Below are 26,901 nucleotides of genomic sequence, written 5' to 3'. Positions count from 1 at the left end.
GAGATTTTAAGGGAGACTTCAAAGGAGTTAAGTAAGACTTAGAAGAAATCATCCTCTCATCCTGTTTAGTTCTGGTCCATGTCTTTCTTTTCCTCAGTTAAGAATCCTGGGCATAGAGATGGAAGGACCAAAGAAGCCACATAGTCCAATCCCCTCACAAAGTCTAGAGATTAGTGACACCCAAAGGTTACCAGAGGCAGGATTTGAAGCCAGGTTCTCTGGTTCCAGAGACTCTTCTCTTTCTATTATACACTTTGTATCCCTAATCTTATTTTATCAGTTCACCTTCAAGACCAGCTCTCACCACCATCATCCCAGGAAGCAACTCCTTTGGAGAAGGGGTCAGTCATTTCCACTAACTTCCAATTAACTGCTACACACAGTACAAGCAAGTCAACTTCTCTGAAATAGCAGTGCCCATGGAAGGAGAGACAGGAGGCAGCATGTGCCAAGCAAGTCAAAGCACCACAGCCACTACCATGACCATTCTTTCTCCTCACACCTTGAAGGAGACAGCCTAGGACTCTGAATCCAAGAGTCTTGGGAAAAAGAAGTTTCACCTCCCTAATAAAGTCTACCAGAACTGGTTCCAGCTCAAAGAGAAGAAATTGTGGCAATGAAAACCATCTTCCTCATCACCACCAGTGACAAAGGCCAACCAACTGCCACCAGCAGTCAAACATGCACACAAATAGCCCAAGAGCTTTAGGAGTAGTATCGCTTTACCCTTAGCCATCATCCTGGCATAGTAACCCCTATAGAGATGCAGATCAAGCCTGGTAACTTCTATGGTGGCTAAAGCCAAAGCCACTGAAAACCCACAAAGGAAAGCTGTTGTCACCAATGTTCTCGGCACTACGAAGTGGTACAATACCAGAAACTGATATGATTTTATCTGTGGAAATGGCATTAAATAAAAACTGTTACCACTTGCTTTACCCAGGCACCCAAAGAACCATGATACTTTTCCATCCGACTTGCAGCTACAACATTGCCATTCAACTCTCTCCCATTAGGACATGAGCTCCTTGAGGCACTGGGACCATCTCACTTTTCTGTTTGTATCCCCAGCTCTTCACACAGTGCTTTGCATGTAATAAGAGATCGTCATTAATTCAATCATTTATAGTATCTGGGACATGGTAAGCATTTAACAAATTCTTGATGTCTGACTGAGCATTGAAACTCTCTGGAATTTGATGCCTGAGGTCTAAAAGCTTCATCCTTTACACAAAGGATCAGTCTCTTCAGGTAGTTGTGAGAATGAATGTTTCCTCAAATGAGTCTCTATTTTCCACTCTGAATTAGCTCATGGCCAATCAGTCAATCAGTCAACAAACTTTTATTATGTGCTATCTACTTTATGCTAGGTATTGCTAGGCAAAAATTAAACAACAGTTTTTACACTGAAAGATCTTACATTCTCGTCTCAACTCTCTTTGGACAGCATGCCTCCTGATCATGTTAATACCTCCTAGAGAGTCTTGGAAATCTGGATGTGTATTTTATTATTTTACTACTTCACTGACAGTAAATGATTTAACTTTAAAAGGCTATAAGCCAAGACTAAAGTAGAGTGAGGGTTGGTACACAACCTTTATTAGCAGATGATTGAATTCTCTACAAACAAAGTATAATTTCAGTAGATCAAAAGAATTTTGAGATGACCAAATTTAGAGATAAATCCTTTCCAAATGGTAATACAAGCACTTTGTACCTGACCTGTGGTAGAGCCTTCTGAGCTGGTATTGGTATGATCAGCCACAGCCAGACACACTGTACATTGACCTTGACATAGTGATGTCATTTTGGTCTTCTTTGAAAACAAAATACAAACAACAATAACATATTAGAAAAATCAGCAGTGACATTTGAAATTGAGAAGAGAATTAATGGTTTTGTTGTTTTTTAATGAAACAGAGTGATGGAGGGAAAGGAGGGGAAAGGGAAGGGAATTAGCATTTATATAGAACCTACTATGTACCAGACACTGGGTTAGGCACTGTTTGCAATTATTATCTCTCTATTTTCTCAACTACAATGTAGGTGCTATTGTTTGCCCCATTTTACAGTTGAGGAAGCTGAGGCCAACCAAAGTTAAATAATTTGCTCATCATCACACAGACAGTTAGTATCTGAGGCTCTGTTTGAATTCATATCTTCTTGACTCCAGGCCAATGATCTGTTCACTGTGCTACTAGCTGCCTCTCTGATATTGTTAAGGTACTGAAGAAGACATTGGGGGTGTTTGTGGTGAGGGAAAGGACATAGGTAAGGAGAGCAATTAAGGGGAGAATATGGGTGGATTGGATAATAATACCAATAACTCACATTTATGTAATGCTTCAAGATTTACAAAACACTTTATAAACATTATCTAATTTGATCTTCATAGCAACTCTGGGAAGTGGATGCTAATATTACCGAATTACTCCAACTTTACAGATGAGGAAACTGAGAATTATCACAAAATTATTAAGTGTCTGAAGCTGAATTAAAGACCAGTTCTTTCTTATGACAGATACAGTGCTCTGGCTATTATGCCATGCTCAGGAGAGACGGAATCTACGTTATGAAGGACAATCCATGGGAACACTCTCCTAGAACATGTGAGTAAAATTTGACAATAAGACTTCACAGATTTTTCTCTTACAGTACTTCTCTTGGGATAAGCTGGAATACAGGCTGAGGTCTATGCAGAGGGCAATCCTCTTCTGCTACAGTGGAGAAAGCAGGACATACATGTTCAGAAACTATGCAGTGATAGAAAATCTTCAAGTTCAGGGATTTCTTTTGCTGTAACAGTTTTAAACTACATGCTAGAGCAGCTTTTCTTTAGAAAAATAACCCTCAAGGTCCTGTGAAAGTGATGGCAAAGACTAGAGAAACCACTAAAGAGATCATCTACTATGTTTCAAATACTGACGACCTTTGAATTTAAACATGGCAACTGAATTCAGGGCTCTTGTGTGCAGATTCAGAACATGAACTCAGGACCGTTCATGACATGTCATTTTATAATGCCACTGGGATGCCAAAGGCAATGTTAATGTTCAAGACTGATACAGAACTCAGGACGTTTTGGCAATTTCGTTTAGCTCCTCTCTGCCCCTGAGATTGGCCAAACTCTATAAAATGGAGAGGTGTTAATTTGTATTTGATAAATCACCCAGCGTCATTCAACCATAATGTCAGGGAAAAAAGAAGGTGGCACAAATGGTAATCACTGGAATGTTCTAATAGGATTCTAATACAAGGAGAGAGAGAGAGAGAGAGAGAGAGAGAGAGAGAGAGAGAGAGAGAGAGAGAGAGAGAGAGAGAGAAGCAGCCCCAAAGTCCATAAATTTAGGTTGCTGGAGACACTAGATTTGCATCTGTTTCAGCTAAGGCAGAGAGGAAGAAATCTTTTCAGGTTTTTTGGAAAAAAATGAGCAGGTATCAATTATGTACTATATATTCAAGCATACACCTCAAAACATGCATACACAGATAATTATTTTCCAGGACTTGGCAGCAGACAAACAAAGAAGCCTCTCTCAGGGTTTGAGATGATGACTTTGATATGTGTGTTCTGAATTTTGAAAGAACTGGTTTATACACCGGAAAACAAAAGCTGGAGAGGCACACAGATCAGCTGTGAATTTCCAAGAAAAAGATGAACACAGTTGTGGGCTGAAAGAATGGAATAAGGTGGTCGTGCAACTGAGGTTGCAATGTAAGGCCATTGGACTATTAGTCTTGGCAGAGATTCTCTACCAATGGAAAGGATGGATGGATGGATGAATGCTGCCTTTATCAGAACACTTATTTGCTCTGCAATGTGGTTTGCAGGAGTAGCATTTCACCAGCATTTTTTCCTTCCAACTTCCCTTCTCTTTACTTCCTTTATATTTTTCTTGACTGTCTCATAAGGCAATCTCTTCCATTATGGATATATATGCTTTCCATTTTTAGCCATGGGTAAACCAGTTAGTAGGCCGGACATCAAAGAATCATTTATATTTTTAAAAAAGTCATAGATCACTAACCAACATGTTTTCTCTATCTCAGATTGGGACTTTTCCCTTTTTAATGAGATGAATTTAAAGGTTGCTAGGGGAAAAAATTTATGTCATCTGTATTTTTTCTTTGCTTTGGAATGTAATTTGTGGTACCATTTCTTTCTCTGTCCTCTCTAACCCCCTGTCTCTCATGAAAAGGTTGTGAGAGGTTCCCCAAGTCTGCTTTTGGCATTCTGACAAAGCACATTTAAATTATTTTATTAGCATTTTAAGTATTTTAGGTTAAAATTGGTCTGTGTCTATGCTATGGCCCAATAATCTATCAGTCAGTCAACAGGAATTTATTAGGAGCTTACTGTGTGCCAGGTACTGTACTAAGTACTGGGGATGAAAAGAGAGGCAAAAAGACAGCCTCTGCCCTCAGCAAAGTGATCTAATAAGGGAGACAACCTGAATATAAAACATTTTACAAAAATGGGAGGTAGTTTCAGAAGAAAGTCATTAGCAGTGAGTGAGACTGGGAAATATCTCTTGCAGAAGAAAGCTGTCAAGTAAAGTCAATAAACATTCATTAAGCATCTACTATGGGCCAGGTACTGTGCTAAGCAAGAGAGATAGGCAAAAAGAATAATACTTGCTCTCAAGGGGCTCATAGTCTAATAAGGGAGCCAATATTCAAACAACAGTGTACAGACACAATAAATAGAGGTGGAATTGAGAACGATCAGTAGTGGAGAGGTACTAGCATTAAAAGTGATTGAGAAAGGTTTATTATAGAAGGTGAAATTTTAGCTGGAGGTTGAAAAAAGCCAAGGGAGATAGGAGGTAAGGATGAGATGAAGGATTTCAGATGTGGCGGATGATGGAAGTAAGTTAAGTGAAATAAGGGTTGAAAGGTAAGAACGGTTAGATTACAAAGGACTTTTAATGTCAAATAGAGGGTTTGTTGCTTGATCCTGGGGACAAAAGAGTGCCATAGGAAATTTTGAATAGGGGATGACATAGACTTGTATTTTTGGAAGATTAATTTGACAGATGAGTGGATGATGGACTAGAATGGGAAGTGATGAGGCACAGTAACCAAGCAAAAAGCAATTCCAATATTCCAGACATGAAGTGATAAAGGCATGTAACAATGGTGGGATGGGAATAGACAGAAGGGGATGTGCAAGATATTATGAATATAGAAACAATGCAATTTGACAACAATTTGGATATTTGGGTTGAGTGCAATTGAGAAGCTGAGGTTGATACCGAAATTGTGAGTCTAAACATTTGGAATGATGGTGGTACCACAGGGATACTAGAAGAAGGAAGGACTTAGAAGGAAAATAAGGAATTCTCTTTTGGACATGTTAGGTTTGAGATGTCTATGAGACATCCAGTTCAAGATATCCAAGTTCATGATATAAGATTGGTCTATGAGCAATGAGGGGAGATGATAGAACTGGATAAATAGATCCACAAATCATCTGCATAGAGATGATAATTGAACCCATTGGGCATGATGATATGATCAAGTGAGAAATTATATATAGAGAATACCCATCAGTAGGTGTAACCAGAAGGAAAGTCCAGCAAAGGAAACTCACTGGAAATGATCAGGCAGGTAGGAGAACCAGGAGAGATCATTTCCCCTCCCTTCCCCATATACACCAACCTAGAAAAGATAGAGTATCTAGGAGAAAGGAGTGTGAAAGTGAGATCAAGAAAGATGAAAATTGAAAAAATATCATTAGATTTGATAATTAAGATATAGTCAGTAACTTTGTAGACAACAGGTTTCACTTGAATTATAAGGTCTTAAAATAGATTTCAAACGGCTTAGAAGAGTATGAAAGGAGAAGAGGAGACAGATTATAAACTACTTTTTCAAGAACTGTAGCCGTGATAGGGAGGAGAGATATAGGACGATAGTTAGTGGGGATAGTCAAATCAAGTGAGGGATTTTATTTTGTTGTTTTTTTTTTTTTTTTTACGATGAGGGGAAGACTTGAGCAAGGAGTGGGAAGGCATAGGCAGGAGGGAAATAGCGAGGAGACAGGGAGACTGATTAATGAGGATGATAGAGAGAGCTAGAATAGAGAGAATTTGAATGGGATCAGAGAGAAATGTGGAGGAATTTGTCTTGGCAAAGAGAAGAGATAGAGGTGAAGAAGATAGTATGAAAAGACATCTAAGTAATGTGAGCTGTGACAGAGTGGAAAAGAGGGAGCTCTCAGCAAATCAACCCCATTTTTTTTCTGCAAAGTATGAGTCAAGGTTCTCACCGGAGAGGCTGGGAGAAAGGACTTCAGAAACATACGAGGAGAGATGAAAAGGTTGGGAATAGCTCTGTGAGTAGAACAGCAAATCAACTAGAGAGGTATAAAAGAATTGTCTTTTAGCAGGGAGGACCGAGTTGAGATTAAGTAACATAAATGTGTAGTGGACACAGTCAAGATGGTTTTATCATTTTCTTCAGCTCCATTTAGAAGTGCAAAAAAATAGGAGTGAAAGTCATGTATGGTGGGAGTAATCAAAGGTTGGGGCTTGGCAAAGTATGATTTGTGAGAGGATAAGAGGCCAAGAAACTTGAGAATAACTAAAAAGGTATAATGGAACTGGCTAAAAAAGGGATTGAGATAGAGAATGGAGAAGAGTGTAATTCGTTCAAAGCTGACAGGCCAAGAAAGAACTGAGAGGTGGAAAGATTGGAGCGCCCAGTGAAGAAGAAGTATACGTTACTGCCTATAACTCAGAGGGAAGGATAGAATAAAAGATAATAATTAGGCAAATGAATTTTAATGGTATTTTTATTTTTTTCAATTACATGTAAAGACAGTTTTAACATTCTTTTTTTTAAATAAAATTTTGATTCTGAATTTTCTCCTTCCCTGTATACCCTTGCCTCTCCCTAATACAGTAAGCAATTTGATGTAGGTTATATGTGCGCAATCATGTAAAATCTATTTTCATATTAGTCATGTTGTGAAAGAAGAAATAGTTTGGAAAAAATTACAATTGACAAAAGGATAAAAAACACTAAAGAAAATGAAAATATTATGCTTTGATCTGTATTCAGACTCCATCAGTTCTTTCTCTGGATGTGGATAGCATTTTTAATCATGAGTTTTTTGGAATTGTTTTAGAAGAGCTATCAATCATAGTTGATCATTGTACAATGTTACTGTTACTGTGGACAATGTTCTGGTTCTGGTCACTTCAGTTTGCATCAGTTCATGTGTGTCTTTTCAGGTTTTTTTCTGAAATCTTAGGTGAAACAATTTTGAAGTTAAATGAACACGGAAGCTGAATGCTTGTGGATGATGTCAAGACTAAGGGTATAAATATCTCTATATGTAGTTGAAGTAGAATGAGAGAGTAAGTCATGGATATTGGATAGATGAATTATTTTTAAGTTGGGGTATTTGGAGTACTGATGTGCATGTTGCAGGGCAGGAGTTGGGGCAGAGAGAATTAGGCACTGAATTCATTGAAGGAGGAAAGAGAGTGTCTTGAAGACGGTAGATAATAGTTATCAGAATCTTGATCAGGTGATGAATTTGTATTTAATGAACATCTAAGGAGGAGAGGCTACTGAGTGATGAGGACAGAAGAGTCTGGAAATGCAAGGAGAAACAAGGAGTTTTCTAGCTCTCCCTCCATGACTAGTGAAACAAAAGGCAGGGGTGAAAGTATACCAGTACTAGAAAATAAGGCCAGAGAAGCAGTGTCATAAAGAGGGTACCACGTCTCAGAGACAGCCACAAGGTAGAGGAAATGGGAAAGGAAAATGTTTAAGATAAAAGCTAGTTTTTTAACTAGGGAGTTGGCATTTCAAAGAGCATAGAAGATGGGGTGAATAGATACAAAGTGAGTACAGTTGGAGAAAATAAGAATAAGGAAGCAAGCAATAGGGGATGAGAGATGGGATTTGTTCAGCATGACTGGGATAGAAAGAGTATGAAGGGTTGGGAGTATGCTAACCATTTAGAAATGAGTCCTGACAGAGTATCAATGTCTGAAGAGAGGCCCTTGACTGTCAGTGAACTCCCTTCAGGTCTAACTTCACATAGAGAGTGAATGTTATATCCTGGGAGGCACTGGAGGCCCAATTCACAGCAGGCAAGGAACAAACAAAGATGTGTCCTTGGGTAATCCTGTTATTTGGAAAAATCAAATAACAAGGAAAATTCAGTCTAATTGCAGAGCTGGAATCTATTTCCCTTAAATGTAACCAAAAGCGTCTGGTTTGGTTTTTGCTCTTTGATTACAAGGATAAAAACACTAATAACTGTTGTATTAGGATCACATTGCCTGGAGAATTCAAAACCTCATCTCCTCTATATAAGTTGAAGTTCAAGAGCAGTGTCCTTAAACTTCCTTCTGGGGACACATTGAAATATTTGCCTCCCACTACCATGTGCTGTACAAAGGAAAAGGTAGATCAAGTTCTCAAAAGTTTTCAGAGAACACCAGTTTGCTTTTTATAAGCCAAGAGGAAGGATGGCTTAGTCAGCTTGTCCTCAGACAGTCCCTGTGTCTCATCAGTTGCCTGCAAACAATGTCCCAATGTCCCACAATGTCATCACATTGGCTTGAGAACCCAAAATTTGATCTGAGACTTCTCAGATCCTTCCTATCCCCTTCCAGCAAAAAAGGGTTCCTGAGAAGATGTTTAAGCACTTGGCCCCTGGTAATGCAGCTGTTTGTCATCTACTAATTAGGAAGTGTATTTTAAAATTTTCTTCAGAAACTATTGTTACTGAAATCTTATGTCTATGCTCGTGTCTCTGTGGAGAACTTACTTTTTTATTGGTAGTACAAGACCAGTCTAATGATTTCATTTGAGACCAGAAAATATGAAGTTTTTAGAAAAGGAACTATATAAATCTCAGAATAGTGTATGTGTCATGTGAGATAGACACAGAAAGGTACTTCAGAGTTATGTCTGTGAGTTTGAAAAACGATAATCAACAGCAGTCGTAGAAGCCTCACTTTGGGTCTAATAGGTAGAAGTGGTAAGAGAGAAATGAAGAAAATGGAAAAAGTTGTGTAGAACACTACCATCAAACGGGGAACCATAGGATAGGGAACCACAGGATAAACACAAGTAAATATAAAGATGGTGCACAAATAAAAACAAATATATATTTTAGGTGATGTGATATAGGTAACATGGTCTAGTGTAAAGGAGACTGAAGGAAAAATTCAACCATATCTTTATTAGAGTTTGAAGTTCATAATCCTTCACTCCCCTCATGGTTGGTACCATATGATGGCCTGAGCACCTAGAGAAATAAACCAAGACCCAAGGGTAAAATCAATAAGATATAATAGCAGGATAAGAGCTTGAAACAATATCCTACTTGAGAAAAACTGAGTTTCTATGTAATCCTTGAATTTCTTAGGCTATGCCTGACAGCTTGAGCAGCCTATCTCAATTGGCTTTAAATTCAGGTGGCTTCAATCACTGCTCCTCTCCATCCCCATCCTAGTTTTCTTTCATTTATTCCAAGAAAAGAGCATGTACGTTATATAAGAAATGAAGTCATTTTCCTCAGTTGCCCACCCTATGACAAGGCATAGAAAGAAAATTACAATTCTCTTGGAAAATGGACCCAGCCTGGCTTAAGATGCGTGGTATTTATTAAAAACAGGGCTTACCTTGGAGGTTAGAAAAGCCCCTCCCCACTTTTCACGTGCTTCCAATTGCTGAAAAGTCATTCCAAGACCACACTTTCAATCAACTTCAATTCCGGCTCCGAAATTGCAGTCATAAATTGGGAGTGCATCTTTGTTAAGCCAGTGCTTAGCTTCTTTTTACATGACGTGGAAAACAGTTTATATGTTCAAATGTGGACAAAATTTACGGGAACAATTTTAAAGTCTGACCCTTTGTCTATTGTGCTATATCACAATAGCAATTGTTTCCTCCCTGAAATGATTATTCACTTTCTTCTTCTTATGATTTGCTTCGCTTCAAAGTGAATCCATTTCTTTTAAATTACAATAGTTTATATGTGAATGATAATATTAATAATAATATGACAAAGTAAGTTTTTCTCCTTGAAACTTTGCATTCATTGATATATATATATATATATATATATATAAGCAGAGAAATCATTCCAGGGAAAAGAGCTCTTGATACCCTCATTTAGAGATTAAATATGTTGAAATGAGACATTAATATAGAGTTTTTACAATCATTCCCCTTCCTAACCTCAGCACCCTGACTTCCTTAGTTTCATTCAAGTCTCAGTTCAAGAGGCCTTTCTTGTCCCCTTTAATGCTAGTGCCCTCCCTCTGATACTACTTCCAATTTATCTTCTTTGTATATTTTATGAACATTGTTGTTTGTGTGTTATATCAGCTCCTTGAAGACAAGGAAGGCTTTTGCCTTTCTTTGTATCCTGAAATGCTTAGCACAGTGCCTAGCACATAGTAGGTGCTTAATGAAAGCTTGTTCTATCTATTCTTTTAGTCAAGCACTTGGCATGCCAGTATAAATAGTTAGCCTCAGGGTCAGAAGACCTGCATTCAAATCCAGCCTCTGACCCATACTGATTGTATAACTGTGGACAAGTCACATAACCTCTCAGAGCTACAAGGCAACTCTAAAATAAAAGTTGCAAATCAACTTCATATCTTCCTCAACAGAGGTAGTTTTCTAATCTAAAAGTTCTCTGTACCAATGATTTGTTTGCTTGTTTGCTTGTTACCTCCTCCATTAGATTGTAAGTTCCTTGAGGGAAGGGACTGTCTTTTTGTATTTCCTCAAGGCTTAGCACAGTGCCTAGGACGTAGTATGTGATGAATATATGTATGTTGACCGGCAATGATATCAAAGATCTAGGTAAAATGTCAATGTTTCCTTCTGTCTATTCAGTTAATAAGTCAATAGTCTACCACTTATTAATTACTTCCTAATCTCTATGCACTGTGCTAAATTCTTGGAATACAAAGAAAGGCAAAAACAAAAACAAAACCCAATAAAACAGAAATCTATTAGTTGTATTCAAGGAGGTCACAATCTAACGGATTTATGTTAGAGAAATTTTTATTTGGTTTCTAGCATTTTTCCTTGTTTTAGTCTCTCCCTTCTTTAAGCATCTCTACATCTTTCATACAACTATCAGATTAACATTGCTAAATCATCGGCCTAACTATGTTACTTTCCTTACTCAGGATGGCTGCTATCCCTATAGAGTTTTAAAAAGAAACCCTGGAAATCTTAGATGATTTGGTCGTGATATTTGGCTGTGGTTACATCTGTGCGGAAGGAAAGGCAAAGGTAGGCAAAAAGATAAAAGGAGAAATTTTTCTTCCCCAAGATAAGTCCTCAAAATTAGGTATAAATATAAAAAGAACCAATTATAGGCATAAAAGTGAGGATGGAGAAGGGAAAGAAACTCAATGAGAAAAATAACTAACTTCAGCCAGGAAGGATGACTAGAGTGTACAAAAACAAACTGAACTGCCCAGATTTTATTGAATAAACAACCCATCTGAGAAATCAGCTCCTAAACCAATCAATCTTCAAAGTTTTATGGAGTCATTACTAAGCACAAAGTCATATGTTATAGAATTTTCAGCTTCAGAAAAAAAATCCTAAAAAGAAAGACAGTGAGGTACGACAGAAAACGAGCTGGATGTGAAGTCAGGGAACATGCGTTCATATATTCCCCTTCCTAAAGCTTGTTGCATTGAATGGAGTTGGAGAGGGTGTTGTTATGACAGTTTTTCCTTGGTCCTTACACATGCAAATATACACACAGTTATTGAATCAGAAGTGTGCTGGAGCCAGTTCTCACCTGTTTGTGGGAGCCAATTATTACATCTTCAGGGAGAACGTTTATATCTCAGAAATTGGCAACTACAAATGAGGGCTTGATTTACTGGTCTGTTAATTGTCTGGACCCAGGAAAGTGATGGAATACATTAAGAATGTGGACCTCAAAGTGCACTGTACCTTTCAGGAAAGCTGATGGATAAACATTTACCATCGCACCTCTGCTTAGGTTCATAGCTTGCCAGAATTGGAAGCAGGGCTCAGAGATCATCTGGTCCAATACACTCATTATACGGATGAAGGAACTGAATTCACAAGTGCTAAAGTGACTTTCCAAGAGTCACATGAGTTAATTTCAGAGCTAGGTAAATCACTTAGCCTCTTTAGTTCTCAGTTTCCACATATGCTATAACATATAGCTCTAAGTCCATGATCCTTTCATATCTTATCAAACAAAATTTAAATGAAACTATTATATATTAAGCTTTTTGAATGTTCTTGAATTAAGAAAAACAAAAAAAGTTTATCTTACTCTAAAAGTGATCAGTTGTTATTATTCCTATTTTACAGATAAAAAGAAAACATGAGTGGTGGTAAATTGACTTTCCTAAATTTGAAAACAAGTCTTTCTTGATTTGAAAGTCAGCATCCTTATCTACTATGTCACATTACCTCTACAAGGGATAAGTTTTGGCGGGGGAGGTGTTTGGTTTCCAGATGAACAGTGTTCCTCCCTCATCCTACCCCCAACATTCTCAACCACCTAACTAAAGGGCTGCAGAAAGATTGTGTTGGCATTGGGACAGATGTTGAATGGAGACTGGTGAGTCTGTATATCTTGGATTCCATTTGTAGGTGGGTTTGACATCATGAGTTTGTCCTCCTGGGAAAGAGCTGAGCTTTAGGGCATCTGTGATTTATGGTGAAACATAGTGATGTGTAGAGGAGAAAAATAGTAAGAAATGGTATGTATCCTCACCTTTCAATATAGCTTGCTTTGGACGTTTTCCAAAGATCTCTTATTTTGTGGGAAAGAGTAATGAGAAATCCACTGTGAACATGTTTAAATACCCTGTTTTGAAATCTTCTGGAGCTAGAAAAGTCAAAGAATAAATAATGCCTCTGTTCTTTATGTAATATGAATTCATAGTCAAAATATGTGTGTATATATATCTATGCATATTCACTCATAGGTATATATATGTATGTATATGTATCTGTATATATGCATATACACACACATATATATATATGCACATACAAATCTGTATTTCAATAGCAATATATAATTAATAAGTGGATAGAGCAGTGGACATGGAGTCAGAAAGATCTGAGTTCAAATCTAACCTCAGACCCCTAATAGCTGTGTGACCCTGTCCCTTACCTTAAGCAAGTCACTTAATCACTGTCTGCTTAACTTTACCCAGTAATATCACGGGAGTAATAATAGGGCCCACCTCACAAAGTTGTTGAGAGAATCAAATAAGTTGATGTTTTTATTATTTTTTAAGTGGTAAATATATAATGCTATCAACATGATCATGGATATGCATAGTTTTATAACTCTTTGGACTTAATTCCAAATTGAATGATTGGAGCAGTTCACAAATCCACAAACAGTTCATTAGTGTCCCAATTTTCTCATATCCCCTCCAACATTTGCCATTTTCCTTTTCTGTCACATGAACCTATTTGATAGATGTGAGGGCGTTTATTTTTCATTTCTCTATGCAATATTGATTTAGAGCATTTTTTTCATATGACTATAGATAATCACATGTATATTGAGTTCTTTGTCTGAAAAAAGTCAGTTAGTATCCTTTGACCATTTATCAACTGGGGAATGATTTGTGTTCTTATATGTTTGACTCAGTTTTCTACATATTTGAGAAATGAAGCCTTTATTAGAGAAATTTACTGTAAAATTATATTTTCAGTTTTCTGCTTTCCTTCTAATTTTGGCTGCCTTTGTTATGTTTTTACAAAACCTTTTTCATTTAATGTAATTAAAATTATCCATTTTATACATCAAAATGCTCTCTATCTCTTTTTTGGTTATGAATTTTTCCTTATCAATAAATTTTAAAGGTAAACTATTCCATGCTCCCTTAATTTGCTTATGGTGTCACCCTTTATGTTTAAATCATGTGCTCATTTTTACTTTCTCTCTCTCTCTCTCTCTCTCTCTCTCTCTCTCTCTCTCTCTGTCTCTGTCTCTGTCTCTCTCTCTCTCTCTCTCTCTCTCTCTCTCTCTCTCTCTCTCTCTCTCTCTCTTTTTCTCTCCCGCTCTCTCTTTCTCTCTCTCTCCCTCTGACCCTGCCCCTCCTCAAAAGTGTTTTGTTTCTGACAACTACCTACCCCAACCCACCCTCCCTTCCTTTGTTATCCTTTCTTTTCTACTTCCCCATAGGGTAAGACAGATTTCTATATCCCACTGTGTGTGGATGTTATTCTCTCTTGAGTCAATTCTGACAAGAGAAATGTTCAAATATTACCTGCCACCCCTTCCATATTGCCCAACTCTGAAAAACTCTTTTATGTGAGATAATTTGCCCCATTCTACATATCACTTCCCCCTTCTCCCAGTATATCCCTATTTCTTATCCCTTCATTTTATTTTATTTGTTTTGGACACCCATTGTAGTCAACTCGCACCTGTGCTCTCTGTCTATGTATACTGCTTCTAATTGCCTAATGATGATAAGGTTCTTAGGACTTTTAAGTGTCATCTTCCCAAGTAGGAACATAAACAATTTAACCTCATTGAATCTCTTATGATTTTCTTTCCTGTTTACATTTTTTATGATACTCTTGAGTCTTTTATTTGAAAGTCAAATGTTCTATTCAGTTCTGGTCTTTTCATTTGGAATGCTTAAAACTCCTCAATTTCATTAAATATATATTTTTTCCTTAAAAGATGATACTCATTTTTTTTCTGGGTGGATGATTTTTAGTTGTAATCCTATGTAACTCCTTTGCCTTCTGGAATATCCAGAAGGCAAACATTCTAAGTCCTCTGCCTCTTTAATGTGGAAGCTGTTAAATCTTATATGATCCTATCTGAGTCCCCAACAATGCTTTAAATTTTTTCTTCTTTCTGAATGCTTGCAGTATTTTCTCCTTGACCTGGGAGCTCTGGAATTTGGTAATAATATTCTTGTAAGTTTTCATTTTGGGATCTTTTTCAGGAGGTGATCAGTGGATTTTTTCCACTTTTAATTTACCCTCTGTTTCTAGGATATCAAGGCAGTCTTCCTTGATAATTTCTTTAGATATGATGTTTAGGTTCTTTTTTTGATCATGATTTTCATGCAGTCTCATAATTCTTAAGTTATCTCTCCTCATTTTCTAAATCAGTTGTTTTTCAATGAAATATTTCATATTTTCTTCTATTTTTTTACTTTTATTTTTTTTACTGTTTTTTATTTTTTCATGAAGTCATTAGCTTCCACTTGCCCAGTTCTAATTTTTAAGGAATTATTTTCTTCATTGAGTTTTTGTGCCTCCTTTTCCATTTTGCCAATCTACTTTTTTAATGAGGTCTTTTCTTCAGTGAATTTTTGCACAACTTTTTTCCATTTGCCCAATTCTGCTTTTTAAGGAGTTCTTCTCTTCAGTGGATTGTTGTGCCTCTTTTCCATTTGGCATATTCTGTTATTTTCTTCACTTTTTCCTTCAGTTTTCTTCATTTGTGTCTCTTTTACCAAGCTACTGACTTTTTCATTATTTCCTTGCATCATTCTCATTTCTTTTAATAATTTTTCCTCTCCTTTTGTTTGATTTTTAAAGTCCTTTTTGAACTTTTCCAGAGATTGTTTTTGGCCTGAGACCACATCACAGTTCTTTTCCTTAAGGTCTTGCATATAGCTATTTTGATTTTATTGTCTTCTTCTGAGTTTGTGTTTTGATCTCCCCTGTACTATAGTAACTTTTTACGGTCAGGTTCTTTTATTGTTGTTTGTTCATTTTTTCAGCCCATTTCTTAACTTTGAACTTTATGTTAAGGTCATGCTCTTCTCCTGAGGTGGAAGGGACACTATCCTAAGCTGTAGATTTTTGTGTTTCTCTTTTCAGGGCTAGTTTTAGGGATCTGTAAGTTTACCATTTTTCCAAGGTGGTATGATCTAAGGAGAGATGTTGTCACTGCTCTCCTGACTATGTTCTGATCTGTGAGCAACCCAAACATTCTATTCAAACCTGGAATTATGACTAGTGTCCCTAGTCCTGCCAGTGCTCTTCCTTTCCTTGGGACTTTGACCTGGACAATCAGCAATGCAGCACAGTCCTGCACCCAATGCCAGCAAAGGGTTCCTTGTAATCTTCTTCTGACCAGTTGTCCCACCCCCTTACAGTCTGTCAGCTGAGAACTCTAGAAGTCCCCAATGCTAATTCATTCTCCTCTAAGACCTGCTGTTGATTTGACAAGTTAAGCCCTGTCCAGGGTGCCCTTTTCTCCCACTTAGTGAGCCAGAACTTCCTGCTGACCTTCTGAGTTTTCTTGGCCTAGAAAAATGCTTTGTTCTGTCCTTTTGTTGGTTCTGCCATTCCAGAATTCATTCTGAGGTAATATTTGAAGTTGCTTGGAGGGGAATTTAGGAGAACTCAGTTGAGTTTCTATCTTTACTCTGCCTTTTTGGCTTTATTCTCAAGCTTACAACATAAGATATGTATAAAGAGTTATTATTTCTCAAATACTCTTCTGCCTAGTAAAATTTCCTCTACCTGAGACAATGAGCACTTCTTGAAACATTCAAGGTATATATTATGGAGGTTTTTTTGGCTTTACACAATTATAGATGAAGTAGCTGTTATGCTGGCACCTGGAAAAGACCAAAGAAAGGCTTCTCTCCAGGGATGGCTCTGTACTAGGACAAATATTACTTGAGGGATATGTTAAAAAAATTCACTGCCCAAATATAGGATGTTTGAAACCCCAACACTTGTTTTTACTTTCCTTTTTATGTGTCTAATTACTGTTAGAATTCAAATATGTTTGGTATGAGATAACATATTAAGCTGTTATCTGCTGTTACCATCTCAACAAGAATTAGTGATTAAATACATGTATTAAAGAAAAGGTTCCTAGGACTTGTAAGAATGTAGGACAATAAAAATTTACTAAAGTTCTCGGCCATGATCCTGTGCATGGAGGACAGGCCTACTTGGGGTAGTGGGACAACATAAGGAAAGGATTGTATATCAGAATTTGGAAAAAGCAATGAAAAGGGTTAAAAGTGGCAAAGTCGACCTAGATTTCTTTGTTTTCTGAACAAAGGCATACTAGGACACATTACAAAGGAGAGAATCAAGGTTAACTTTAAGACACAACATTCCTCACAAGGTAGGTTAAGCCTTGTTTCTTTATTATTTTTTCATGCCAAATTCCTTTCTCACCCTCTTGGGAAGGTTTATGTATGTGAACGTCCCTGGTGAATTTCACAAATTAAGACAAAGAAGGCAAGGCTCAGTAAGTAAGTACTAAAAGCTTTAGTGTTATCACAATTTTTACTTTATTATCATAATAATTAATATACAAAACAGGTTAAAAATAGTAATTTAGTATGTAATAGGGATTATCCTGAATATTCTTTGGAACTGTTGACATCTTCTAAAGGTAGGTAGAGCAGTAGAACCTTCTTTCTTGGACCAGGCCTCATCTTCCTGAGTTCAAATCTGACTTCAAACTTTACTAGCTATGTGACCCTGGATAAGTCACTTAACCTTGTTTGCCTCAGTTTCTTCATCTGTATAAAATAAACCAGAGAAGAAAGTGGTAAACTACTCTAGTATTTTACCAAGAGCCCAAATGAGGTCACAAAGAATCAGACACAACTGAAAAATTGGGCGACAACAAAGGCAGAATATGAGAGATGCCCTTGGACCTTTGAAACTCATGAGCCTAATATCTAGAGCAGAATTTGAAAAAGTACCTGAAGTTTAAAGAAAAATAAACTTAGATATAAGTAAGTACTTCCTGTTGGTTAAGGTTGTTAAAGAGTAGAAGAGTTTGGGTAGGGAAAGGCAAGGAATTTTCTGTTTTTAATCTGTCCAATACTCTTAGATGGTCCATGACTTGGGAAATTGAACCAAATGCTCTCTTAAGTGCATTATTTTTAATTATTTTTAATCTTTGTGTCTCTTATAGAGTATGTGATTAATGTTTTTTTCATTGAATTGAAGTTTAGGATTTCAGATTTCTATATTTTATAGTAGGCTATTTGACCTGGAATTAAGACTTTTGTAAAGATAGTTCATGCCTTTCCCACTTACATAAAATCAGAGAAGATCTTTTCTTGTATTTAATAAAATTACTCTCCCTCTTCAATTCCAAAATAAAAATTGGAAAGGTATAGGTCCTGGACATGTGATTACACTGGCATAGGGAATTCTCAGATAAAGAAACTCTCTCTTCCAATGCAGGTTAGTGCCTTCTTTGAAACCTGTAGTCTAAGAGAGTTGTCAAAAGCATTGAAAAATTAAAGGATTTCCCCAGTCACCTGACCAGTGTGTGTCAGAGGTGAGATTTGAAGTCAGGTCTTACTGTCTTTGAGTTCAACTTTCAGTTAACTATGCCACCATACCCCAAAGGAATGCTTGATAGTGCATCTTGAAATCAATGAAATGATTATAAAAATCATGATTTAAGAACATTCAATTATCATTTTTGATAAAATTTCTGAAATGTTACTGTAATCTTCTTCTCCTTTTAATTCGTGGGGGGTAAGGGGGTTGAGTCTCTTTGGTGGGATTGTCCTGGTTGAATGTTGTACTTTGTTCTTAAAGAGGACCAAAATGTCATCACTACATTATACTCAAGTTAAAATGAATCTGACATGGCTGATCAGACCCATACAAGTTTGGAATGCTCTACCACAGGTGAGGCCCAAATACATTTTGGGGGGTTTGGACCACAGGGTAGGATCCTCACCTGCAGTAATCATGCCAAGGTTGGGTAAACAGACAAATTTTAGAGCACCTTTTCTAGCTCCTTTTTCACACCAGGAGGTGAGCACTGTGATCCTTAACAGGTTGCACAGACACAGGGTGGGGTGAGGTGGGTAGTGAAGGGGAGGGTTGCTGCCAAATCCCACTCTTGCTTCCAGTGAGAAGATGACCCTATGGCCTGATCCACCTGTGTGCAGAATTGTGACTACAACTCCCAGTGTATCTCACTTGATGCTTTGTCATTTGCCTGTCACCAAAGGGCTTTGAAATAAAAGTGGTAAAATGGTATGGGTGATGTCTTTTGATTCATGAGTAAATGGTTTTTCAGTGAGGCAGAGTTTTAGGAAGTTATAAGTCTCACTTTCTCTTCGAGAGTCATCACAGTTCAGCAGGGGGGCAAAGTCAAGATGACAGATCGTAGTTTGAGACCTAGTGGATGACCTTCTTGTCTTCTATGTCTGACCAAGCTCTAAGTGCTCCACAGTATCTGCTTCAGCCACCTTCAAGGCCATTGAAACAAACTGTTCTTATCCATCCATTCCACAGGGAAAGTCTTCACATGCTTGATTCCCCTAACTCACCAACAGGTTTGAGGTCCTTTGTATATTAGACATCTTTGAAGAATCTTCTTTCTTGGATGGAGAGGCAGTTTCTCAGAGCTAAATGCGGTGTTAATCATGGTGCAGTCTTGAGACATCAACATGATTTTTAAAAATTTTCAAGCTGTTAATGGCAATTTCATTTTGCCTTTCACCCAGACTTTAAAACTAGAGTTATTTTTGCCTTTTCTGCATTAAACTGGGTTTAAAATATCTCTCAGATCTGTTCCTTGCTTTTTCCCTTCGTCATCACCATCCTGTTGATGTTACTCCAATGGTCATTACATTGGCACCAAAATTAATATTAATTACTTTTTATCTTGGGCCATTTTGATATTCTCCTATTTGGTCTTCTTGCCTTTCCTGTCCATCTTTCTTTTTGTTTCCTTTTTTCTAACTAGACTTGTGATTTCACTTGCCAGTGAAGAAACTCCCTTTACTAATGAAGATAGGCCTTTTTGGGGGGGGGGAGCAATTTATCATCCTCAAGAATTGCTGATAACAGAGTGATTAACTAACTTGCCCAGAATCACACCAACAGGATATGTCAGAGATCGAACCTAGGTCTTCCTTTCCTTGAGATCAACTCTCTGTCTACTACTCCACACTACTTTTCATTAATCCTCCAGTGTCAGAATTTTATATCTAAAGTTTTATTCTACCATTCCTCCCTCCAAAAAACCTTTATTGATTCTTCATTGTCTGCTGAATCAAATATGAACTACTTAGTATAATATTTAAATTCTTTCACAATTTGGCCCCAACCTACCTACCCAGATTTATTTTCCACTACTCCTTTTCAAACACATTCTAGTCAAACTGTGTTACTTGTTTTTCTTCCCCAAAATCTCATTCTTCTATCTTCTTCCTCTATATAATACCAATTCCTGTCCCCCAATCCCTCGAACAGATTCCCCCTAAATCTCTACTTATGGGAAACTTTTCCTCTGAGACCATCACATCTTTCCAGATTCCCCTGGTAGAAGTAATCCCTCATGTCTTGAATCTCTTACACTATATTATTTAACTATTATAAACTTGCCATATTATAGTTTTTATTATCCTCATTTGATTAAGTAACTTATCTTTCACAATCAATTGTAAGCTTCTGGAGATTATTATAAAAGATAACTCTCTTATTTTTATTTTCCAAGTATTTAGCAACCTATTTCCTCTTCTCAAATGGCCAACTACCAAGGCCATCAATAGCTCAAAAGGCAGAAACTACATCTAAACCACCCTTTCTGTACCCCACGCGTATGCATATGCACATTGACAACAGATGGTCTTGGACTTGTACATATGCAAGAAGATTTTTAAGGTCATCCAACAGGAACTCCATTAATGCCATCTTCCATTCCTCCCAACTTCTCAACATCAACAGTTATCCTCTTCTTCTTCCTTTCTGTGTCAAAGGAAAAAGCAGCCCTTCTCTTCCCTTTAATTCCACCCCATATTTCACCTCTTTCTCACGTACCTCCAGTGTCATTCAGGGGCCATCACCAATCATCCTGACTTATGTCTTGCCACTGGACTCAGATGACTCTGAAGAACAGACTGAGGCTCTGTCTCACTTAAATCGAATTCACTTGCAAGTCAAGACATCACCTTCCTAATGTCATGGTCTTTTTTGAAAATGAAAGATGAACAATGACAACAGTGTTCCTCCTTCTCTCCCTCTCCACTAACTCTTTGCCATAGGCTGATAGGCACTATCAGTTCGCACTCTTAATACCTTCCCTTGATTCTTAGTCTTTTCAACTTTGCTCTGATCTCTCCTACCTTTTTTTTTTTCATAAAAGACCTCTCATCTCATCCTTCTTTTGAAATTGTACATATCTTTTATAACACAGTATTTAGCAGATAACTGTGTTGAATTGAATTGAATTGACTGACTCTTTTATAAATCTTTCCCTGATCCTCCTAACTGGATTTAATTTCTCCCTTCTTTGAATTCCTTGAGTATTTGATGATGACATTGAATTTACATCTAAATTCTTCCCTTTAATATAGTTATTTGTGTATTTATTTTATCTCTCACTATCCCTGAAGGACATGTCTTATTAATCCCTGTATGTTCCATGGAACCCAGCACAGTACTTTGCCCATAACTGATATTCAATAAATATAGGTTGAATGAATTAATTGACAATCAAGACCATTAACCTTGAATCGACAGTTTAAAGTTGGTATTAGCACATTCTCACGACTCACAAATATCCTTTTCATGTAACCTAGATATTGGTTCTGATGCTTGGCAACATTAGCATGGGTGTACATAGCATAAATGTATATTCTATAAGGTATCCATACTGAGCACACAGTATGAGCAGTAGATTATAGAGAAAATTTAGTGGTATCATGCATGATATAAAAAAGTACTTTGCATCAGTATCAATGCCTAGTTGTAGCAGCAAGCACTCTGACACACATTTAGGGTGACCTGCTGGCACTGATTCTCAGGTTTGCTTTTCTAAAAGGAAAACAACTTTTAAGGAGTCAACAATCTTCTTTAGTCACATATACCAACTGAGAAAATATAAGCAGAGAAATAAATACCAACAGACAGGGCTTCTAACTGTCTAGCCATAAGCAATACATACATCAGAGATCAACAGACAGCTCCAACTGTCTGACCATTACATACATACATAGTTACCAGAGAAAGAAGCACCAACATCTGGGTTTTCAAAGCCAGGGGCCCCTTAATGGCTTCCCAGATTCTCATCTGGCACTTGAACCTTCTTCCAAAGAGTAGGCTCTTTACATTTCACAAGTAAATGTAGAAGTACTAAAGGCAAAGATGACAGATGAGCAAATGTGTATTTTGGATTCCACTCTTTACTGAATGAATAAGTAGCGGTGAATAGAGCGGCAGCCCTGGTGTCAGGAAGAGCCACCACTCAAGTTGTAGTTTTGTCATATATTAACTGAGCAGCGTCAGTAAAGTAACTGAAATTTTAACTGTCCCAGGTGCCTCTCTACGACTACAAGTTGCAAAATAGGTACTGATCTTCATTAGTAGAAGAAGTTTCCCTTCCTGGGAGTGCCCTACGCTAGGCAAACCACAGGTCCATCTGGAAAAATAAACTAAATGGAGTACTTTAAGCTTCCCATTATAGAACCACCAGCTTTTCCCTGATACAACTTTCCCCCTCCTATCCACAACACAGATGGGAAAATTTTAACTAGAAGAAGATAGAGCTGCCCTAGAACCTGATTGACTTCAGTTTCCTTGATACAGTTTCATGGTCATCTAAGGACAAAAAGTCCCAGCTATATGGAGTCTGGGTTTTTTAGTCTTAGTAGGTGCCTAAGACCACCTTAAGTCACCTTCTGAACAGATTCTTCCTGACAGCAAGAAGAATGAAGGGAGGGGAAGGCTATCCAGAGAATCTAAATTCCACTATATCTTTGTTGTATATTCTTGTTGTTAGGGCAAAGTAAACCTTCTTTTATAAATTATTCAATAACTTTAAACTCTTCATTTCAGCCCAACATGGAACTGAACTAAGAAAGTACTGGCCTTAGAGACATACCTCATTTACATATGCACAAGGGCTATCTTTTTTAATTTAATAAATCATTATTAAAGAATTGTCCATCTCTTAGGAATACTATGTTTGGATTTGTCTTAGACCTTTATGATGGGTTTTTAATGTGCTCTACCAAAAAGAGTTCAGGCTTTCACAGCATGTTCATTCCTGAAGAAAATTCAGTAGAACAACTAAAAAGTTCTGGGTTCCTATTTCTCCTGCTAATCTATGGAATTTGATAAGATTCTGTTTAAAAAATAAAGGTAGAGACACTGAGGGGGTAAATCAAGAGAGAAATTAGCCAATGGTATAGCATAAGAAAAAATATCAGATGTCTTCTCTCAATAATCTGTGAATCAACCTGATAGCTTATAATTTTAGAAAAATAACTCAAAGCTGTGTCACTTCTAGATACATACCATTTTTGTTTTCAATAAACAAGACAGTTAAAATAGTCATCTCATACATGCAAAGTTTTGAGGAAAATGTGTTTTAGGAAGCATTCTTGTGATACTTAGAGGAATTCAATTTTAAAAATTTGCAAATACTGACAGAGTCAAATGGGGCTGTTCCAGGAGAAAGGATTATAAAAGCAATATCTGTGATCTGTTTGATGATCTCACCTACTTGATAAGATTGCAAGGTCTGGATCTTTGTCCAAAAAGCATGTCTCAAAGACCATTACATGATTAGCATGTTGTTCAGAGGATACAAGTATGAAAAAGGCTAGGGAGGCTCCTTCCAGAGATGCATGATGATGACATATAATGAAAGTGCCTTACATCCCCCAAACTGATCCACAGGAAGATATTTTATAACTAGTTCTTATCTTCAGGCCAGGTCTGATTGATTTTCATTCTGATTCTTGCCTTTCTGCCTACATTACAGACAAGATGGGAAAGATGCATAATTTGAGGACAACATATGTTCTAAGCATGTGGCCCTCTGTTCTTTGCCTATTTTTAATTTGTATTTTCCTGCTTCTAATTGAAGAATATTGGAGATGGCTACAATCTTGCGACCTTTGAAAGGTCAAGGGAATGGGCATCCATAGAGATCCATGATGTCCACAAAAGGTCCATGAGTAGAGTACATTCCTAGAATTAGTAGCCAGTCAGTCCAGCATCAATCCCCTGAGGAGTGAAAAGGATTGAGCCCAGTGATAACTTAAGACACCAACACCACAAAAGAGTCACTATAAATATTCTTGTGCATATAGGTCCTTTTCTTTTTTCTTTGATCTCTTTGGATTATAGACCTAGCAGTGGTATTATTCAGTCAAACATTATGAACAGTTTTATAACCCTTTGGTCATAGTTCCAAATTGTTCTCCAGAGTGGTTGGATCAAGTCACAACTTCATCAACGGTTTATTAGGGTTTCTATTTTTCCTCATCCTCTTCAACATTTGTCATTTCTGATAGATGTGAGGTGGCACTTTAGGGTTGTGTTAATTTTCATTTTTATAATCAACTGTAATTCAGAAAAATCTCATGTAACTACATATAGTTTTGATTTCTTTTTCTGAAAATTGCATGTTCATATCCTTTTACCATTTATCAATTGAGGAACGGCTTTTACCAGTTATAAATTTGACTCAGTTCTCCATATATTTGAGAAATGAGGCATTTCTGAAACTTGTAGTATTTTTAAAAAAATATTACTTCATTATCTATTGTACCTTTCAGCAAAACATGATTTCCCTGATTATCTCTTTCAATTGAGTCTGTTTTTGCTTTTGCTTTTTCTGAGATCCTAATTGCTACTTTTGTCTTTTTTACTTCAGCTGAAGCATAATAGATTATGTTCCAGACCTTTATTTTAACTCTTTGTGTATCTTCCTATTTCAAGTGTGTCTCTTGTAAACAACATATTGTTGGATTCCAGTTGCCAATCCATTTTGCTATCCACTTCTGTTTTATGGATGAGCTCATCTTATTCACATTTGCAGTTATGATTACTGTATATTTGCTTTCATACTATTTTCTTCCATTTATCCTCTTTCTTTTTTATCCTGTCCTTTCTTAAAAGCCAGTTTTGCTTCTAACCACTGTCTCCCCTAATCTGATCTCCCTTATATCACCTCCTCTCATAACTGTTATCCCCTTCCTCTCCTATTTAAGTAATTAATAAGACAGATTTCTATATGCAACTGAGTGTATATGCATATTTTCCCTCTTTGAACCAATTCTTATGAAAATGAGATTTAAGCATTGCCTGCCATTGTGCACACACACATGCTCACCCACACACACATACATGAGAAATACACCATTCTCATGGAAAGTACTCAAAAAAAGAGTAGGCTGAGGAAGGAAGTTTATTTACACATTCCGAAATGTGGGTGCTGCTCACAAAGAACATTCACACAGTACAGAAGCAAGAACAAGTTTAAATACTGTTAGGGTGGTCTTACATCCCCTCGGAGTCAGGATTGGTCCAGATTCCTCAGGGTTATAATCTTTCTGCCACTCCCATTACATGCATGTTTCCCCTCTCAGATCATGGGACCCATGATTAGAAAATGGAGAGATAATTTTATGTAGGGTGTGTCAGTTAATATGCATGAAGCTTATTAAACAAGTGCAGTTGAGGGAATACCTTGACTTCCTCTGCCCCCTTAGTTTGGCATTTCTCTTGCTGAAGCAGAACTTTGAAGTTTCTCTTCTTGGTACTCTCTCCCAATCACATAGCTACCAGATAGATGCTTGTTTCTGTGGAGGGCAAACTTTATCTGTTTCTAACACACACACACACACACACACACACACACACACACACACACAAGCACACTTTCCCCTCCATTACAATAATTCTTCCTTGTGTACCTTTTTTATGTGAGAAAAATTTCCCCATTTGATTTCTTCCTTCCCCTTTCTCTCAGTACATTCCTCTTTCTCAACGTTTCAATTTATTTGAGATCAAACATAACTTACACTCATGCCCTCTGTCTATGTAGGTGCCTTCTAACTGCCCTAATAATGATAAATTTCTTGGGAATTGCATGTATCATTTTACCATGTGGAAATGCACATGGTTTAATTTTATTGAGTCCTTGGTGAATACTCTTTCATTTTTACCTTTTCACGTTTTTCTTGAGAATTGTCAAGTTTTCTATTCAGCTCTGATCTTTACATCAGAAATCCTTGAAATGCTTGTATTTCATTAAATATCCATTTGTCCCTTTGAATGATTATGCTTAGTTTTTCTGGGTAGGTGATTGCAATCTTAGCTGCTTTTCAATATGGAATATCATATTCCAAGCCCTCCACACCTGTAATGTGGTAGCTGTTAATATTATGTGGTCCTAACTGTGACTCTACAATATTTGAACTATTTCTTTCTGGCTGTTTGCAATATTTTCTCCTTCACCTGAGAGTTCTGGAATTTGGTTACAATATTCCTGGGAAATTTTCATTTTGGGATGTCTATGAGGAGGTTATTAGTGGATTCTTTCCATTTCTATTTTATCTTTTGGATCTAAGATATCAGGACAGTTTTCCTTTATAATTTCTTGAAATATGATATCTAGGCTTTTTTATCATGACATTGAGATAATCAAATAACTTTAAAATAACCTTCCTTCAATCTATTTTCCAGGTTAGCTGTTTTTTATGAGATATTTCACATTTTCTTCTATTTGTTTTTTCATTTTTGACTTTGTTTTGTTGTTTCTGGAAGTCTCATGAAGTCATTAGGTTCCACTTGCCCAATTCAAATTTTTAAGGAGTTATTTTCTTCAGTGAGGTTATGTACCTCTTTTTCCATTTGATTAATTCTGCTTTGTAAAGAGTTTTTTATTTCAGTAAGTTTTTATACCACTTTTTCCATTTGACCTATTCTACTTTTTAAGAAGTTCTTCTTGGAGGGGGAGGAGTAGGGTCAAGATAGTAGAGTAGAAGCAGAGACTTGTTAGCACTCTCCTCCTAAGCCCAGTCAAATACCTGTAAAAAATGACTCTAAACAATTTCTGAAACTGCCAGACCCAGAGAATGACAAAGTGAAGCAAATCTCCAGCCCAAAACAATCTGGAAGGTCAACCGG

At 37.0% G+C, this 26,901-nt stretch overlaps 1 long non-coding RNA gene across 1 annotated transcript in view; it reads right to left on the bottom strand.

Annotated features, from left to right (window-relative positions):
- The window catches only part of LOC140501980 (uncharacterized), a 62,840-nt gene extending 53,061 nt beyond the window's left edge, over positions 1-9,779 (bottom strand). The window contains exon 1 of the long non-coding RNA XR_011966470.1: positions 9,651-9,779. This is a non-coding gene — a long non-coding RNA (uncharacterized lncRNA). The remainder of the gene's footprint in view (positions 1-9,650) is intronic.
- Between the last annotated feature and the right edge of the window lie 17,122 nt (positions 9,780-26,901).

This window comes from Notamacropus eugenii, chromosome 4 (genome assembly GCF_028372415.1).
Source record: "Notamacropus eugenii isolate mMacEug1 chromosome 4, mMacEug1.pri_v2, whole genome shotgun sequence".
NCBI lineage: Eukaryota > Metazoa > Chordata > Mammalia > Diprotodontia > Macropodidae > Notamacropus > Notamacropus eugenii.
Note: the sequence above shows the minus strand (reverse complement) of the source record. Positions and strands in the feature narration are given on the sequence as shown.